The sequence below is a fragment of the Alexandromys fortis genome, unplaced genomic scaffold (genome assembly GCF_014885135.2).
Source record: "Alexandromys fortis isolate MF-2015 unplaced genomic scaffold, M_Fortis_MF-2015_v1.1 scaffold_12, whole genome shotgun sequence".
Taxonomy (NCBI): domain Eukaryota; kingdom Metazoa; phylum Chordata; class Mammalia; order Rodentia; family Cricetidae; genus Alexandromys; species Alexandromys fortis.
Window position 1 is genome coordinate 11,549,685 of NW_026067937.1, and position 18,224 is coordinate 11,567,908.

At 34.8% G+C, this 18,224-nt stretch overlaps 1 protein-coding gene across 1 annotated transcript in view; it reads right to left on the reverse strand.

Moving 5' to 3' along the window:
• The window catches only part of Lrrc4c (leucine rich repeat containing 4C), a 172,685-nt gene that overhangs the window by 32,109 nt on the left and 122,352 nt on the right, over positions 1-18,224 (reverse strand). The window lies entirely within an intron of this gene.

The following is an 18,224-nucleotide window of genomic DNA, read 5'->3' on the forward strand; positions in this document are numbered from 1 at the left end:
CAGATCTGCAGTCCACACTTGGTTTTCACTTATTAGATTTGTGAACTTAGGCGAGTCACATTTCCTTTCTGATCCGGTGTCCTAGTCATAACCACCTCAAAGATCAATGCTTCAAAACAGATGAGCATTCAATTATTAATGCCAAATAACAAGTTAAGAGTTTTACATAAGTATCTGCTGCAAATTTCATTTGAGTGCTTTTTTCTCCTGTATCCAAAAAATAAGAAAAATAAATGTATTTTTCTTTAAAGAACTATTATACAGATAGGATGGAAGTTAGAATCTAAGATCGAGAGTCACACAGTATGTCGAACAATGAGACAGTATAGACAGAATTTGGGTTTCTTGAGTGTCATTGAAATAAAATAAATATTCTTTAATCCCAACCATTACAGTAATCTAGCTTAAGTTTGGAAATGTATTTGGTACAGAGAGACTGTACTGAAAAGAAACACAGACAACTGTAGGTGTGAAAAATCACACAATTAGAAATAAAGATCACACACTAAAGTGGATATTGACATCACCAAAAATTATATTGATAGTAGGATGGGATTGAACATTGCGGGGCGGGGGGTGGAGGCTGGTATTTAAATCTTTAAGCAATGAAGAGAAAATGACGGGGAGAACTTTGGCTAACTCAGAGAAGGAGATGTTAGCAGGCCGAAAAAACCTGATAACTCATGAAATGAGTTTCAGAGCTAGGCATTTTATTGTGTGTGATGGCTTTATTTGGAAAAGGTGATACAGTTAAACACATTTTACAAAGTAATACACTAATCCTGATCAACATTATCATTAAGCAAATAAAATGAGTTTAGATTAAATAGATATTAATGTTAAATGTGAATTTTGTGTTATTAATCTTAAATATATGTAAACTCAAGTTTATAAAAATTTCTAGCAAATCTTGATTTTTGTATGAAATATTGACTAGTCTTCCATAGGACATATGAAGGATTGGATACCAGTTCATGATCACAGTACTAACAATACCTTGATAAAAGCAGAAGAAATAGCAAAAGTTGTGTGAAGGAAATCCAAAATTATGAAAGGGGAGAGGCTGTATTTATTACTGAATCAAATAACCAATTCTCCATTTTCATATTCATCAAAATTCAGTAGCATTTGACCTAGTGACTAGCACTGAGTACCTTTTGAAAAACACCACACACTTGACTCCTAGAAAGCTATTCTTTTTATGTTCCTTCGCCTACAGTGGTTTCTCTGCTCTGTGCCTGCTACAAATGTCTTACCTCATAGACTACTGAATCCTAGAATGTCTCAGTGTCTGAGTACTAGACTCATTCTTGATTTATTTTCGCAAACTAGGCAACATACTATGGCTTTAGATGCCATCTACAAACTACTTAAAATTTAAATTTTAACTACCTCTCAGATCAGTATATATAAACACCTTTGTACACCCATCACTTAAAAGTATCACAACTAATGTTTTCATTGTAAAACTGTGATTTTTAATGCAATTTTCTCCTTGAAAATATTTTAATGATAGAAATGTAACCTATTCATTATGTAATACAATATGTACAAAGCAATGTTAGGATCATTTATTTTCTTAGTAATGTAGGCCATAGTTGTATTTATAACATCTTTTCTGGGTGTCATATTTTTTACCTTTAGCCCACATCACCTTTATATTTAATCTGCTGTATGTTTAGCTTCCATATGATGTTAATCCTATTTATAAAGATTCTAGTCCCTTCTAGGTAGCTCCACAGCTAACTGTAGGACCCTTTCTTTTTCCTGGATAATTGGGCTTTTCTATAGCTTGGTAAAATATCTGTATTATTTGTTCCTTTTTTCCACTCTCCTCAGTCTTTTCTCCAAACAGAAACATAATCCAAAAAAAAAAATCACATTCTTTTGTCTTTTCCTCTGTAAAATCAATGCTCTTCTAGTGGTCAATAAGTCTACATGTATTCTGCATTACCTCTTCTTCTCTGATCCCAATCTTGTACATCAATTGCTGTTATGTCTTGGCCAAATGTCTTCTTACATTTCCTTAAACATGCTAAGCATACTCTCTCCACCTGAATTTCCTTCATAAGACTATGTGACCATACCAGAACTCCATGGAACTGATGCCACTACTTAAGGTAACATTTTTTTAATTTTAAGACTGTAAACTTCACATATGTAGAGTACTCTTCCCTGCCCATGCACACTTACATTTAGCTATTACTGTGTCCATGGACCTCTTATTTGACATTACAAGACACTTAACATGAATTGTTTCAAAGAGAAAAGAGGCCATTGTTGCCACGAATCATCCCAATTTTCTATAAGAATTATGAACATATGCTTTTGTGTTTCTCTAAAAGAAGCAGTATTCTCTCCATTGTAGAATAAAACTGAAAATTATATTTACAGAGCCACTGATCACCAGCTCTTGAATCTCTCTTCCACATCCAGCTCCACTCCCATTCATGACAGGCAATGCATTTCATCCCATATGTTGAACAAACCACTGACTGCCAAGTAAGTATGAGTGCAATAAATGTTGCTGAAGCAGAAAATGAATAAGATCACATATTTAATAATAAAAAGCATATACAGGGAAAAAGTAATAGCTGAAAATGCACCAGGATTTTGAACTGAAGAATTAGTTACTACAAATTTAAAAATTACTTTTAAATGTATTTTATTTTTAATTGATTAATTTAATTATTAGATTTAATCAATTAATTAAATAATTAATTAACTTAAATGTACTTTAAAAATTACACATTTATAGGTCAAATATTTTTATTATTGTTTTTGAGACTATAATTACATCTTTTATCCCATTCTCTTTCTTGCCTCCAAATCTTACCACATATTACCTCCTTGCTCTTTATTAAATTAATGGCCTTCTTTTTTTACTAATAATGATTCAACCATAAATTCAAATGATAAACCATCATATTAGCAATATTAGTTCAGATTTGTGGAAAACCCTTTCATATCCTTGCTACTTCTGGTGTAAAGCAACCAAAGTATGCTGATGACCATGGAAAATTTTCTATTTTCTAGACTCAAACAATTAAACAATTCAATGAAAAAGAGCTCTTATTGCTTAGTTGCCTTGTAGTTTGGTCCTCAAGTGCAAAGCTGAGAAAGAATCCATTTGCCTCACAGTAGCATTACCGCCCACTGGTGCCACATGTCTTTGTTTCATGAAACAAGGCAGCTATTCAATTTCTCTAATATCACATCTCAAATGTAATGTATCACTTTTTTGACTTTGAACTTTCACATATGACTTGTTCAGACCAAGACTTTTAAACACTTTATTTATTTTCACCTTATTCTTTCCATTTGCCTCTGATCACTTTGATAAGATAGACTATCCCCCATTAATAAGGCCATCCATTGACACTGCACGGTTCTATGCTTTGCAATTCCTTGAATAAAGGTATTTTCCATTGAAGTTAAGAGGTTTGTATAGATGAATCGATAAACAGATACTACACATTCGTTTCTATAGCAGCAGATAAAGCTGAGCCAGACCGAGGTGCATGAACATAGGAGATGGTACAAACAGCATGTTCTTGATTTTTAAATAATAACATCAGGACAACCTCTGCTCTAACTAATCATAATCTCTACTCTGAAAGGACACATGATAGCTGTGCATTTATCTTCATGACTGTAGTGATGAAGGATGGAACAGGACTAGCAGAGTCATGACTGACTTATCTGACTCCTCACACGAGTGAAGATAAATGGCATGAAGTGTGCTACTGTGAATCACAAACTGTAATTTCATATTTATGTCCACTGGCACAAACACTCTGTGGGCCTTTTTCCTGACCTGACAGTGGTTCCTTTTCAAAACACTGAACAATAACAACAGAGGACCTAGGGGAAAGTCAGACAGGATGAAAAATGCTAAAACCTCTTCTATTGACACAGGCTGCCCTGTGAGAGAAGACCTCAGAAGTCATCTCTCAGGGAACTCTCAACTGGTTGTGAGCCTCAGAATCAGATTTCCACATGTTTCTGGCTGCTATCATTAGGCTAATGTCATAAAAGAATCACAAAGAGTTCCCCAGGGTGCTTCCCTGGAAGCCTCTCTAGCCTGTGGAAATCCAAGAGAATTTTAGTTCTAACAATTCAGGAGGCTTCCAGATTTTCACCCAGAGCCCTCTGATTAGTGCTATTCTGTGATGATACTTATTCATCTCAGAGGATAACATAATCCTGAATTTCTGAGTCAAACTAGGACAATGTCATAACATTTCTATAACCTCTGATAAGATGAATAGACTAAAGAAAGTTGTAGAATATCATCATGAGGGAGGGTAATCACTTATAGTTCTATGAGGTGGTGGTCCCATGCCAGAGTGGTGCTTCATAGAGATGATGGTACTGAGAGCACTAAGGACTGGATGAAATAAACACATTCAAACTTATACCTATTACAACTGAATCCTGTTAGCCATGATTAAGTCCTCTTGATGGAATAGACTAGAAAATGTCTATGTCTAAACTACTAGAAAGCTAATTATTCTCTATGCCAAATAGAGTAAGAGTTGCAGTTTTTGAATACAACCAGATTTTCCCAGTTTCATTCGTCCTTCTCCCCATATACTGATAGATTCAGACTGCCACCTCCTTATTCAGGCCAAATACTGACTCTTTTGTCCAAAGTCCCTCTCATATTCAGTCCCATGTCATTATTAATTCAGATTTAATTCCAATATTTTATTCTAAAAGTTTATATTCTATACAAGAAGCTTCTTTACTAAATGTGTTCAATCTAATTTCAAGACAACATCTCCGTATGTTAAAGGATATTTGTTCCTTCTCCCAAGTCTAGTTCGTCATTATTACTGCTGCTGCTGTTATTGTTATACTTACTATTCTAAACATTCAATAGTTGAGTATCTGATTTGCTCTTTAACTTTCTAGTTCTAGAACATTTCTACACTAGGGTCAGCTATTGACTATTTTCCTAATTTTCATGTTCATGTAAGTGAATGATTGTTACATACCAGAGACCATTTGAGGCACTAGGGATTTTACAGTGAATAAAACTTAACTTTTAAGGAGGTTAGATAGATAAAAAAATATATCACTAAGAGACAAATACTGAGATGGAAATAAAAGACTAAAGAGTTCATAACTGTTGTAAGGAGAAGGCCTGCTTATTCATCCCAGCCACCCAGCTAGCTTAGCCCTGAAATAACCACACAGAAACTGTATTCATTGACACACTGCTTGGCCCATTAGCTCTAGTTTCTTATTGGCTAATTCTTACATCTTAACTTAACCTATTTCTATTAATCTATATATCACCAGAGGTAATGGCCTACCAGCAAAGTTTCAACACATCTATTTCCTGCAGCGGGTCCATGGCTTCTCTCTCTTATTGTGCCTCTCTTCCTCCCATAATTCAGTTCTGTCTTCCCTGCCTACCTAAGTTCTGCCCTATCAACTAGGCCAAAGCGGTTTCTTTATTCATTTACCAATGAAAGCACCACACAAATAAAAGGCCCTCCTACACCAAATAACTAAAAAAAAAAAATCAATTAATTTACTTGGAAATATTCTTCAGAAAAGGGTCATATAACTGCAAGAATGTCAAGGAAAACTTCAGACATAAAATCATCTGAGAGGAAAATATTCCAATATGACAGAATAGTTAAATTGCAGGCTCAAATTTTCTAGAAGCATGTTGTACTTAATCGTCATACTTATATACATATATGTGTGTATGTATATACATATATATGTATATATATATATATATGATGTGGGTGGGAGTGTCATATGTCAATCTGTTGATTTCATTGGTTAAGTTATAATAAACCAACTGCTTGGCCTCAGCTTAGAACATAGATGGGAGGAGTAAACAGAATAGAATTCTGGGCAGAAGAGGAAGTGAGGTCAGACTCTGCTCTGCTCCCGGAGACTCAACAGCTCTGCTCTCTGGAGCAGAGACACCATGATGGACGGAGGCTAGAATCTTCCTGGTAAGCGCACCTTGGGGTGCTTACACACATCATTAGAAATGGGCTAGTCCAGGTGCGAGAATTAGCCTGTAAGGGTTAGAGTTCATGGGCCAAGCAGTTCTTAAATGAATACAGTTTGTGTGTTGTTATTTCGGGCATGAGCTAGCCAAGCGGCCGGGGTGTTGGGGACGCAGCCTCGCTGCTCCTATTTCAATATATATATATATATATATATATATATATATATATATATATTTCTGTAGAGAATTATTTTAAGATGATTTACATTTTTGTGCTGTGGAATATCTGTATAATTATGCAAAGATATGTTGCATTCTCTTTTGATACACTCGTTTAAGTCTGTGATTCTGTGTTACTTTGCCTGTCTAAAACAGCTATCGATCTAATAAAGAGCAGAATGGCCAAAAACAAGGTAGGAGAAAGGATAGACAGGGCTGGCAGAAGAGAGAATAAATGGGAGGAAATATCTGAGAAAAGGGGATAAAGGAGCAAGAAAAGGAGAATGAGAGGAGAATGTCAGAGACCAGCCACAGAGCCATACAACCAGCAATGGGGTAAGAAAAAAAAAAAGAAAAAGAAAAAAAAAAGAAAAGATGTACGGAATCAAAAAATGGTAAAAGTCTAGAGATAAAAAATAGATGAGATAATTTAAGTTAAGAAAAGGCTTGAATAAGCCAAGCTAAAACTAGGCTTTAAATAAATAAGAATAAATCTCTGTGTGTATGATTTATTTGGGAACTGGGTAGCAGGCCCCCAAAAGAACCAAAGAACAAATAGTAAGAAAGCAGCAGTGTAGAGAGACATTAAATCACGTAACTTTAGTATATATGCTAGATATTAAGAAGATATAGAAACCTCGATATTTCCACTGTTCCTCAGCTTATAAGTACCAAGCTACAAGCTGTACATCCACTTTTAGATGGTCTTCTCTTTCACTGCATCTCATAGGACACCATTTGCAATCTATTGAGGAGCTCCTTGTCCAATCCAAAATGGCCTTATACCCACAGTTATGTAGAATAAAACAGATTAATTGTTTCAAACAAGGTTAAAACTACAAGTTCCACAGTCCAGTCATGGACATACACAAGGTTAGTATTTGACCCACAATAGACTCCCAGGTTTTGTAGATTACAGAAGAAATTTCCTTTGTATTTTATGTGCAGTGGAAAGCCTTCAGAGCACTGTACACTAGAAAATGATAGACTTTGGCTCAGGCCTATGAATGCTTAGTAAGAATTGATTAAAGGATCCATGTAAAAAACAGTGTGATCTTTGATAGTAATGATAAGACTAGAAAGAGGGAGAAAATTGGGCTTTCTTTGGGCAGCAGAGTTGACAAGCTTGGCTTAGGGATAACATGTGGGTTGTGGTGAGAAAAACCAAAAAATTGCCATGTGCCACCTACCAATATAGCTGTTTAAATAGCATCTGCTCCCCAGCCACCACTGCCTTGTCCCAGATGCCTTCAGAAGTATCCATACCAAGGGACTGCCTCTACCTCCCTAGGTATTATTAGACCTTTGAAAATATCCTATTTTGGCCTCAATCCCATCCTAATCTCCTAATCTCTACAGTTACTTGCCATGTCCAATTTTCCCCAAAAGTTTGTCGTATCCAATGGCATATATATACATATATATACATATATACATATATATATATATACATATATATACATATATACATATATATATATTCCATTGAAGGTCTCAGGAGCATTTGAGTTTGAGGCCAGGTGAAGACTTCTGAAATGTCAAGGATTTTTACACTTCATTCCGCTACAAGGCAACTGAAATCTCTCTGGGAACAGGGCTAACCAAGTTGAAGAGCCTACGTTTCAACAATTGCTGTCCCAGAGGTATGTGTGCGTTTTTTACTAAACCTCTGAAGAACTATCTTCTAGACTGTTTCTACTTCAAGGATCTCTTCTGGGTAAGTAAAGATATTTAGCTAATCAAAATAACACCATTTCTCATAGTTATACCTTTGAAAAATGATTTCAAGTCAAGTATAATTTCCCCCATGGTTATTTTTAAATTCTGATAGAAAAATGAACCCTAAAGTGTTCCGAGGTATCTAACTCACTGAAGGGAAAGATAAGTAGGGACAATGTCGGATGGTTCATACAGTGAAGTCCTCTTGATGGAAATCATATTTTCATGTTTAGTCAGCTATTATAGTCAATTGTGACATAAAAGCTCATGGTTTTTCTTGGAATTCTGAGGGAGAAAAAAAAGGCAACAGGACATGTCTGACATAATTTTCTGACATTAAATACTTCTCTTATGCTTTGTTTCCACAGATATGCCAAAGAACCTGCAGTTTTTCTCCTACTAAAAACCTGTCAAACTCACCTGATATAAGATCAACATTTCAGAATAATTTTAGCATCATAAATTGTATTTCCCCAAAACTATGTGTTCAATTTGTCAATTGGTCAGCCATTTGTTATTTTATCACAAAAGAAGCAAAATTTTAATATACTAATAAAATATAATTCCAGGAATGAAAAATTTGACAGGGGAAGAAAAGAACTGTGCTTTCTGCCTCAAGGTTACACTTCTTCTTAATCATAATTTTTAGTTCAATTTGTTATAAATATGTATAATAAACCTAATATCCATAAATAAGTCAAAATGCTTTATAATACTTAATATGTTTGTGTACACACACACAGTTTGTGCATGTATGTACACACATGTGAGAACAGAGCATAGGGTTGGACTAGTTGGCCAGTTAGTATACTTATGCAGACCAGAGGTTGACTTCCAGTATCTATATTGTTCTCCATGGATTGTGTGTGTGTGTGTGTGTGTGCATGCATGCATGTGTGTTCATGTGTCTGTATGTATGTATGTATGTCTCTGTGTGGTTTTGTTTTATTTTGTTATTTAGTTGTATGTCTAATTTGGAGACATAGTCTTTCAATGAATCTAGACATTTCCATTTTGTCTAGACTTAATGGTCAGTCAGAATATAGTATCTATCTGTCACATCCTTTTTTAACCCTTAGCACTGGACTTATAGGAATAAAATGCCATTCTCCAGTTTTACATGAGTGTTCCAGTGGGAAATCCAATTCTAATAATGTCTACCAAGAACTTCACAAGAGCCTGTTTTTTTTTTTTTAAGTTTTAAGCTGGCATTTAGTTCTAATCTTAAATTTGTTTAGAGGAGAGCTTTTATGTTCATTATGAGACCCACCCTGAGTCAATTTTGAGTAGAAGTCAGAGAAAATCATTTTAAAAGTCTCCAGAGAAGAACATTAATCCCTTAATTTACTCATTGACTATTTTATTATTTGTTACTTACATCTTTTGAGCACACAACGACTTGATGACACACAGGAAAAAAGTAGACAGTGGGGTTTTGCTGGTCCTTTGGTGGGCTATACTGTAAAAGAGCAAAGTACACTTCTTCACAAAGGGGGAAAGCCCTGTGCTGACAGGAATTTGGTTCCTGATTATTTTTTTACTCCAGAAGGAGTCTAAGATTATCTGTCATCAATGCTTGGATAATACTGCTCAGGCCACAGTATCCGATGTTGAGAGTACTTTCAGATTGGAGTTAGAGAAGCCATTGCCAGGTTAATGAGCACAAAACCGCAAGCATTTTAAAGAGTTTATTTGGAGAAAGGAAACGTCTGCAGAAATCAAGTGATTAAGATGTGATACTCAAAGCGAACTCTGAGTGATCTCATTAGCAGAAACTAAGAATAGTCTACAAATGCAATAAGAACCCTGATACAAGGTCACAAACAACCTTGTGTGGACCAGCTGTGTGGGACCCAGTGAAAATGAAACCTCACGGGAAGAGAGCAGGAACCCTTCTCCAGAAGAGGAGTAAGTTCCTTCCTGACTCCAAAGGGCGGATGACTCAATATATAAACACACAAACTTTCATTACAGAATTTGGTAGTTCTGCAGATGTGTTTATGTAGAGTAAAATGTGTGTATGTATGTAATTCAACATTGCAGATTCAATTATTCTTAATCTGAGTTGCTTCCATACAAATGCCAGTTTTACACAGAGCTTCACAAAGTTTCCTACCATTCTCCCATACTAACTTGTATAACCTTACATTATTTTTCTCTGAAATAACATTATTTGTCTTTGTCCTCTTTTGAATATTCTAATACCTATCCTTTCAGAGAAAATAAGGGTCGTTTTATAACTTCTTCTTACCTGAACTTAGAAAAGTAGTTAACATCTGTAAGCCAAACATTCCTCAGGCAATGATGAAAAATAAAAAAAAAAAAAAAAACATAAAATTGCTATCAAAATTATGCATGTCATTTATAAATATCATAATGTTAAAATAAGTTTCAGCCAGGGAAATAGAATCTAATAAATGATACTTTTCAGAAGGGTTGTACATTTATAATACAGACAGTCATAAGTTGTTATTCATAATATTATACATGCAACAGAGGCACAGGTGTACCAAGGAGAGAAAATTAGAACTATGGGTAGTTATATTAAGAGTAGGTGATGGTACAAGTGTACTCTCTATATATTAGAAAAGAATTGTTAGATTGTTAAACAAGAATTCTTATGTGGGTTATAATTTACTGTGTCCAACTCTACTGTATAGAAAATAATGTCTCTCATTTCAAGTCTAAACATGGGGCTCAGATGATAGAGATGAGACAGGAAATTGTGTTTAATTCTCTGCCGAAAAAGCTTGAAGAACAGATATCAAAAGCTTATCACACATAGCAGAGAGCCAAGCAAACCTGGAAGATGTTTTGGATCTTGTACAGAAAAGCTGTCTGCAGGAGTAAACATCATAGCAGGGGGAATCTGAAAATAAATTTGGATTCTTGCAAGCTGAGGAAGATACACAATATTCCGATGAGGAGACCACCACTACCATTTTGGGATAATTCAGATGGTATTAAAAGGTCAGGGTAGGTCATAAGTGAACACATGACAGTCACCATAATACTTGCATGTAACCAAGATCATGACAATGGTCTCCACTCTAGACAGAAATAGGGGGAAAAAGTTCTTTTCAGCCATCACTTGACTACTTGTAGCATGAGCTTTCAAAGGAGAGTCATAACCAGGATTGGGCAATAAAAGGAAGAGACCAGAAGTGTTTAGGCAATCAAAATCCAGCCATATCCAGAATGGAAGGTTTCTCACCAGCTGCTAGGTCTTTACTGGGGAAGACACTGATTTTAAAATTAAAGTGAGCTGGGTTTGGTTGTTTTGTTTTGCTTTTTTGGAGTTTTTGCTTATTTTTTTAAAAAATAAAATCATTATGCACAATAAAATGTTTTAAATTGCATCTAATCTAAATACTTGAATTACTATATAGCTTCAAATTGCATAATTACAAAAAAATTACATGTAACAACAAAAGTAAAAATTGCCCAAAGAAATAAATGTTAAGTAGGACACAAAGTATAATTTTCTCATAATAATAGTATTAGCAGATTGTATCACTTCAATACTGTAATTAAAATATAGAAAAGGATCCCCTTTCAAATATTTTTTCTCTGCTTCAGTCTACATTTCATTATTGATGGCTGATGGAAGCAATGGCAGTTAATTATAGCATCAACTTGAGAAATGAGCTTTCAAAATGAGGCATATGAGAAATTTAATAATCAGCAATAAATAATTCCCCAGTTTAAAATATTTTAAAGTATCCTGTTCCACTTTTTTTCTGAAAAAGTTATTGGTCATAAAAGAGGAAAACACTGGGGAATTATTTGAAAATTAGAGCCAATAAATCCTAAGATAAACTTTGGAAAAGTATATAATTCCATGCTGAACAATTTGAAGAATCTAGGACAATAAGATAAAACTGTTATGTATGTGTGGGTGTGAAGTAGAGAGGAGGTAGCGACTTATTCACTTTGTTCTGCTCTAAAAAAAAAATTCAAGAGACTGGATAATTTAGTAATCCTTGGCATTTGTTTCCTATGGTCTGGAAGCTGGGAATTCCAAGTTCAAGACGATATATCCAGTCTGGTGAAGGTCTGTTTTTTGTTTCGAAGACAGCACCCTGTTCTGTATCAGCATTGGGCAAAAGAGAGGAAATGGCAAAATGCACCCTAATCAGCTCTTTCCAGATGTTAAATGTGCTAATCCTATTCATAAGACCTGTGTTATTATGTCTCAGTTGCTTAATATTATCAGAATTTTTGTTTCCAATATATGAACTGTTGTTACATATCAGGAATAAAAATGATAACAGATATAATACATGAAAAGGCAGAGGCACAATAGAAAATATTAGTGATATTGATGGAAAACAATGTATCTGAAGTATTTTTCTCATTTTAACTGATTGTTAGCATTCATCGAAGTTTTCAGAAAATAGTTAGGCACAAAGGATTGTGTTATGGTGACCGTATAATATCATATTTCCTCCGTGCTCTGTGGTTTTCTTTTCTTCACTGTTTTATTAAACTATTGTCCTCAGCTGATCTGACTGGGTAAAATGCAGAAAAGCAGCCACTTTGTCGGTCTATCACAGGGTAATGTTTCTAATGGAGGCTCTAAGTGACCTGTAAAAACTAGGAGCCTAAGAAAATCCAATTTGCAACGTCACCAATAAATAAATAAAATTATTAATTGTTCAAGGTATATACAAAAATCTGAAACTAAAACCAGTTTTCTGTTCTAACTCCTATATTACCAATGAAATTGATTTTAAATGTTGTTTTACTTTTGAAATCTACATTCTGCCCAGAGCTACAGAAAAACAGAAATAAAGATGAAGATACAGTAGGGTTTTCTCTCTTTCTTTTTCATGATTTCTTAATCCTTAGAATTGAAAAACCTTCTCATGTTGTCCTTTGGGACCAAAAATACTCCAGTTTGACTAAGAGCTCAATTCACTAAATATTCATGAATTAATACAAGACAGGCAATGGATGGTACTCATCTTTTCGATGAATTAACTTCTTTCTTGTTATCATTATCTTTTCATTGTCTAGAAAACTGATACCAAGGAAAAACACTGAAGACGGAGCATTACAATATTGCACGACATCATTTCTGGTCCCAGTTTTATTAGCTCCTCTTTGGGGACCTGGTAAGCTTGACCTGCATTAGCTTGTAAGCATCACAACTGTGAACTCATCATCTTTGCTTTGCTTTTGACATTATTTCCCTTTGGGAGAAAGGTTAAGTTAAAATTGATTCTAATATTTTTGATGCAGAAGTAGAGCAAAAAACAGATTGAATAGATAAAGAAAGGTCTTTCTCTAGACCCTGAGTAAGTGAGAGAGCAAGCAAGCATCTATTTGATTATGTCTGACCTCACTTGAAACCTGAGTATTCTTACAATGATCCTAGAATTTAGCAGACTCTTCTGTCATTGTTTTGTTTATGTAGCATTTGCTTTGTCCCATTAGGGAAAGAGGAAGCTTGCAAAGAGGCAGTCACATATCTTTTCTTCTTATGGTTTAATATGTCAAAACTCCAAGGTTTGTCTGCTCTTTATTTTTTTTTTATTTCAATAGAACTAATACTACAATAAATCCTTCATCTAGGTATGTTGTTTATATCCACTTCAGTACAAAAAAAATGGTTACATAAAAATGTTAAGTGACCCCATCAAAGTCAGCATGTTTAGTATATGCCAAAGCAAGGTTTCTTGTTCAGGGCATCCATATTCAAAAACAAGGTAATTTACCTTGTGCTTCTAAGTCCCAATTTCAGAAAGGAAGGTTTGTGATGCTTTTCTACTGTGGTTATTTTCATGACATGGTATTGATTCCTCTTAACCTTTCTAGATGAAACATTCTTATTTGCTACGTCACCTAATTTATAAGCTTCATTATTGCTCTGATTACATCCACTACCTATCCCTTTTGTCTTTTGTCTTCTATCATAGTTTTGTTAAAGGGCAGTGACCACATTGTACCTCATGTCAATTAGGCAGGAGCGTCATTCATCAAGCAGCCAAAAGAATAACAAGTAAATAAATAAAAGAAGGAGAAACAAGAAAAGAAAGAAAAACGAAGAAAGCGATGATATTTTTGTATATATTTTTTCTCATGTTATCCTTTGAGATCAAGAATACTCCTGTTTGGCTAAGAGCTCAGTTCACTAAATATTCATGAATGAGTGCAAGACAGGCAATGAATGTACTCGTCTTTTCAATGAGCTAACTTCTTTCTTGTCATCATTATCTTTTCATTGTCTGGAAAACTGATACCAGAGTGACCCCCTTAAGCTACTGTCTGCCCAGAAAGCAGTGTATCATTTTCTTCCTCTACCATCACACCATGTCTAAGAACATCTATATTCATTAAAATTTCAAGTGGCCTTCCAACCAAATTTTATAATAAAGCCTAGAGAGAATTATCATTCCACATTGTCTTGAAGGCTTTGAACTTAGCAAGGATTGGCTGCCATTCAAAGGGCTTAGAACAAAGTCCACTTCATTTCAAAAGATGTTACCACAGCCTTTAACCTTTTGAATTTCTTCTCATTCATGTGTAAAGTATGAATAGGTAAGAGAGTCCCCTTCTTACGGAATCTTTAGGTTGTTAAATTATCTACAATTCAAACATATTTTACAGTAACAATATATCCGGTTCATAGATTGTTCCACAGTTAATCATAGTTCCCTGGTAAGATATGAAATTAAAAATAATGAGCTTATGTTGGCATATGTTTATACTGTGAAACAATGTGACATATGTTGTCTATAAGTTTTTCTTTCATCAATTTATTCTATGAGCAGAAATTGAATTGAACATCATTTTCCTCAAGAACTATACTTCTTAGAAGTAAAATAAAAGGAATTATAAGAAAAATATAGTAAAAGAAATTCTAAGCGGACCCTGACCACACTCCAGTATATTTCCTTCATATTCTGAGTATAAATAGAATTTAGGAATTGCTTTTAACTCATGACAAGGGTATAGATTCTTCACTACTTTAATTGGGCTACAACATATAACAAAAATGATGGTACATTGCACATAATCATTTTTGTTAACTCTAGTTTAATTGCAATTTATATTTGAGATTGTAGCTCAATTACAGCTTCTTCCTTCCATTTTGTTCCTTCACACGCTCTGTTATATTCCTTCATGCTCATCTTCAAATTGATGCACTCTTTTTTACTCATTAACTATTATTGTATGCAAATATTATTTATATAAATATACATATTCATAAATATAATTTGTAGAGGTAGTCTAATGTTCCTATTATGTATACTTTCAGGAGTGACTAGTTAATACTGAATGTTCAGTTAGTGTGTTCTTCCCTGCAGAGGGCTGTTTCTCTCACTGACAACTTTATTGAGTTGCCCATAGTTCTTTGTGTAAGGTTAGAACCTTGTGAGTCTTTCCTCATCCAGTATGGCATGTTTGTTGATGTCATTCTTACCTAGCTTATGTTTGGGTGCTCTTGTTGGTAAGACTTCATAGGCATAGCTTCTTAAATTACTAGGAGGTACAATCTACACATAGCTTTTTTAGATGCATCGTCTAGGTGATTCTCAAATTGCCCTGCATGAAGGCAGCCATTGGAGTTTGTGAGCCAAGGAGCTTTGAGTGTGTTCAGATATGGGTTCCCAAGTTGACAACACCAAATTTAGGACTTCAGCCATAGCCATTCTGCCCACATCCAATTGCTTCAATCAAGGATATGACTTCTAGCTCAAAATCAGTGCACTCTATGATGACAAGCTTTTGAAACCTTAAAAGCACCTTGCTAGCTAAGGTATATCTAATAACTTCATACTGCTTTGTAACGCAAAATAGAAAAGCAAGAAAAAAAAATAGGCCGGGCCTGATGGCTTGGGTATGAAAGGCCAGTTATTCAAAAGACTGAGGCAAGAGAATCACAATATCAAGGCCTGCTGACCTTCAAAGTGAAATCTAGGCTGGCTTGGTGAACCTATTAAAACATTGCCTCAATTCCAAAAGGAGATGGAAGTTAGCCTAACTAAGTGGTAAAGCCCTTGTCTTGCAGACATGTCATACTGAGTGAGTGCTCAATATCACAAAATAAATGAAAATATATAAAAATTAAAAAACAAAATAAATAAATCTTTTAAAACATTTTACAAAACTATGGTACAGCCTGAATTTTAATTTGGGCTAAAATATCTTTTATCTGGATTTTTTTTTTGTACAGATCTCTAATATCAAAGGGTCTGGATTTTTTACCCAAACAGGGCTTCAATTCGCAATCCTTCTGCATCAGCTTCCTAAATGGCGAGATTTTAGGAGTGTTCTATAATGCCTGGCAGTCATCGAATTATCACTGTAGGCGGTGGTTAATTGTGTGTTCCTTTTCTGACTTACCACGGACATATACATTTTGGTTTTCCTTATATGCTGCTCTACATCAATGTATTTTTAAAACTGAGTGACAGTCAGCTGCAATTATCCTATAGGATAGTGCAAATGAACATGGTACAGATAACCTTTAGCACTTTGCCTCTGTGAGAAAATTATTTTTAAATTTAAGTGACAACTGCTAGTTAGTTCAAGATCCAACTTGCAAATCATCTGCTTCCTTAACTAAAATGAAATGGACTAATATACAGAATTCCAAGGTTAATTACATGTGATCATAAAATGATCACATATTACATCTTATTAAGTGTTATAATTAGAAAGTATCAATAATAGGGGTACATGGGTCTCATGATATGATTTCAAAAGACTGTCTCTGCATTCCAATTCTGCATCAACTACCATGCTTGATTCCACTTTTAGCTAAATGAAAAAAGCAAATGACAAACATTTCAACGGAAGAGTTTCAAATCACTATAAAGCATCCCCAGTCTTTATTCATTGAGTAATACCAAATGCGGGTCACTCCTGATCGTTTCGCAGAAGATCCAAGGCTCTTCATATACTATATGACCTGGAATTCTGCAAACTATTTCCAAAATGAGCAAAGCTAATGTTTTGCAGATCAGTGAATTTTACAAGTGCTAAGATTCTTATTAAGCTGTTTTTCTCGGGAACATCCTAGCAGATGTAGCAAGTGGTAGCACTGAGCATCAGCAAAGACAAGGAATGGAAAATATTGCTCGTTTGTATATTCCCAAAACAATAGAATGGAGATAATAATTAATAGCTATATTTGTAACTCTTGATTTAATTAACTTCAGCTTAGATGTTTGCAAACATGTGATTTTATGTTTGGGTAAATGTGTCAGTGTGAAAATTAGTCACTAGTACAGAAACTGTAGAAGAATAGAGCCCCCCGCCCCCCAGCAAAAGGCATTGGCCAGCCTAATTCTCAATGGTATACTCTTAGATACTTTTCCCACAAAAATCACTTTTGATATTTTATAGCACCAACTTCTGGAGAGGTGGAGGGTATATGGGGCAATGGCATAAATAGACGGTGTATTAAGATTTCATGCTGGGGACCATCTAAGTCACATCGCTAAAGGACAAGAAGACAGGCTCATGAGGTGTGGCTGTGCTATATCAAACTGTCTCATTGTTAACATTCTTAGCCAAGGAAAGAGATTTCAAACAACCAAGGAGAAGTAAAATGGAGGATGAAATTGACCTTACTTTAAGGTGGAAACTACTCCAAGGCTCTTCACAAAATTAAATGAGGACCACACAGTGTTTGAAGAAGGACTTTTAAGAGGCGAAATATTTGCAAGTCATTAAAATACTACACTGAGATTCAATCTATATCTTTGTAAGGTACATAATGATACAGGTAAGTAATGTGTACATATAATGTATATGTGTCTATACACATTATCTGCATCACGCTGTATCTCACACAGGTATGTGTGTGTGCAGTGGCCAAATTAGCGTCATTGGTATCCCCTCTCTTCATTGCTATCAAAGTTTCTTTGTGATGATCATGTTCAAGGACTTCTCTTCATTATTAACATATGAGCTATTAAACCTGTGGTACAGTGAATGCTAGAAATTACTTCTCATATCTATAGTATATATCAGTAACTATTACTCAACCATTAATCCTCTATTCTTCCTAAGTTCTGGTACTCATTACTTGACTCTATATTTCTATGATCTATAATCACCCCCTCCCAAGATTTCAATCTTTCCTGTTCTTGACTAATATGCCATGACATTGAGAAAGGTAAACTCACACAATGTTGGCAAAAGAACAAAGTAAAACAGTGTAAGTAATTCCTTAAAATCCTCAGATAAAAAAGTATTATGTGATCTACCTATTCTACTGCTACATCTATACAGAAAAATATATGTATGTGTGTGTTTGTGTGTTCATGTAGTTGTAGGATAGTAGGATATA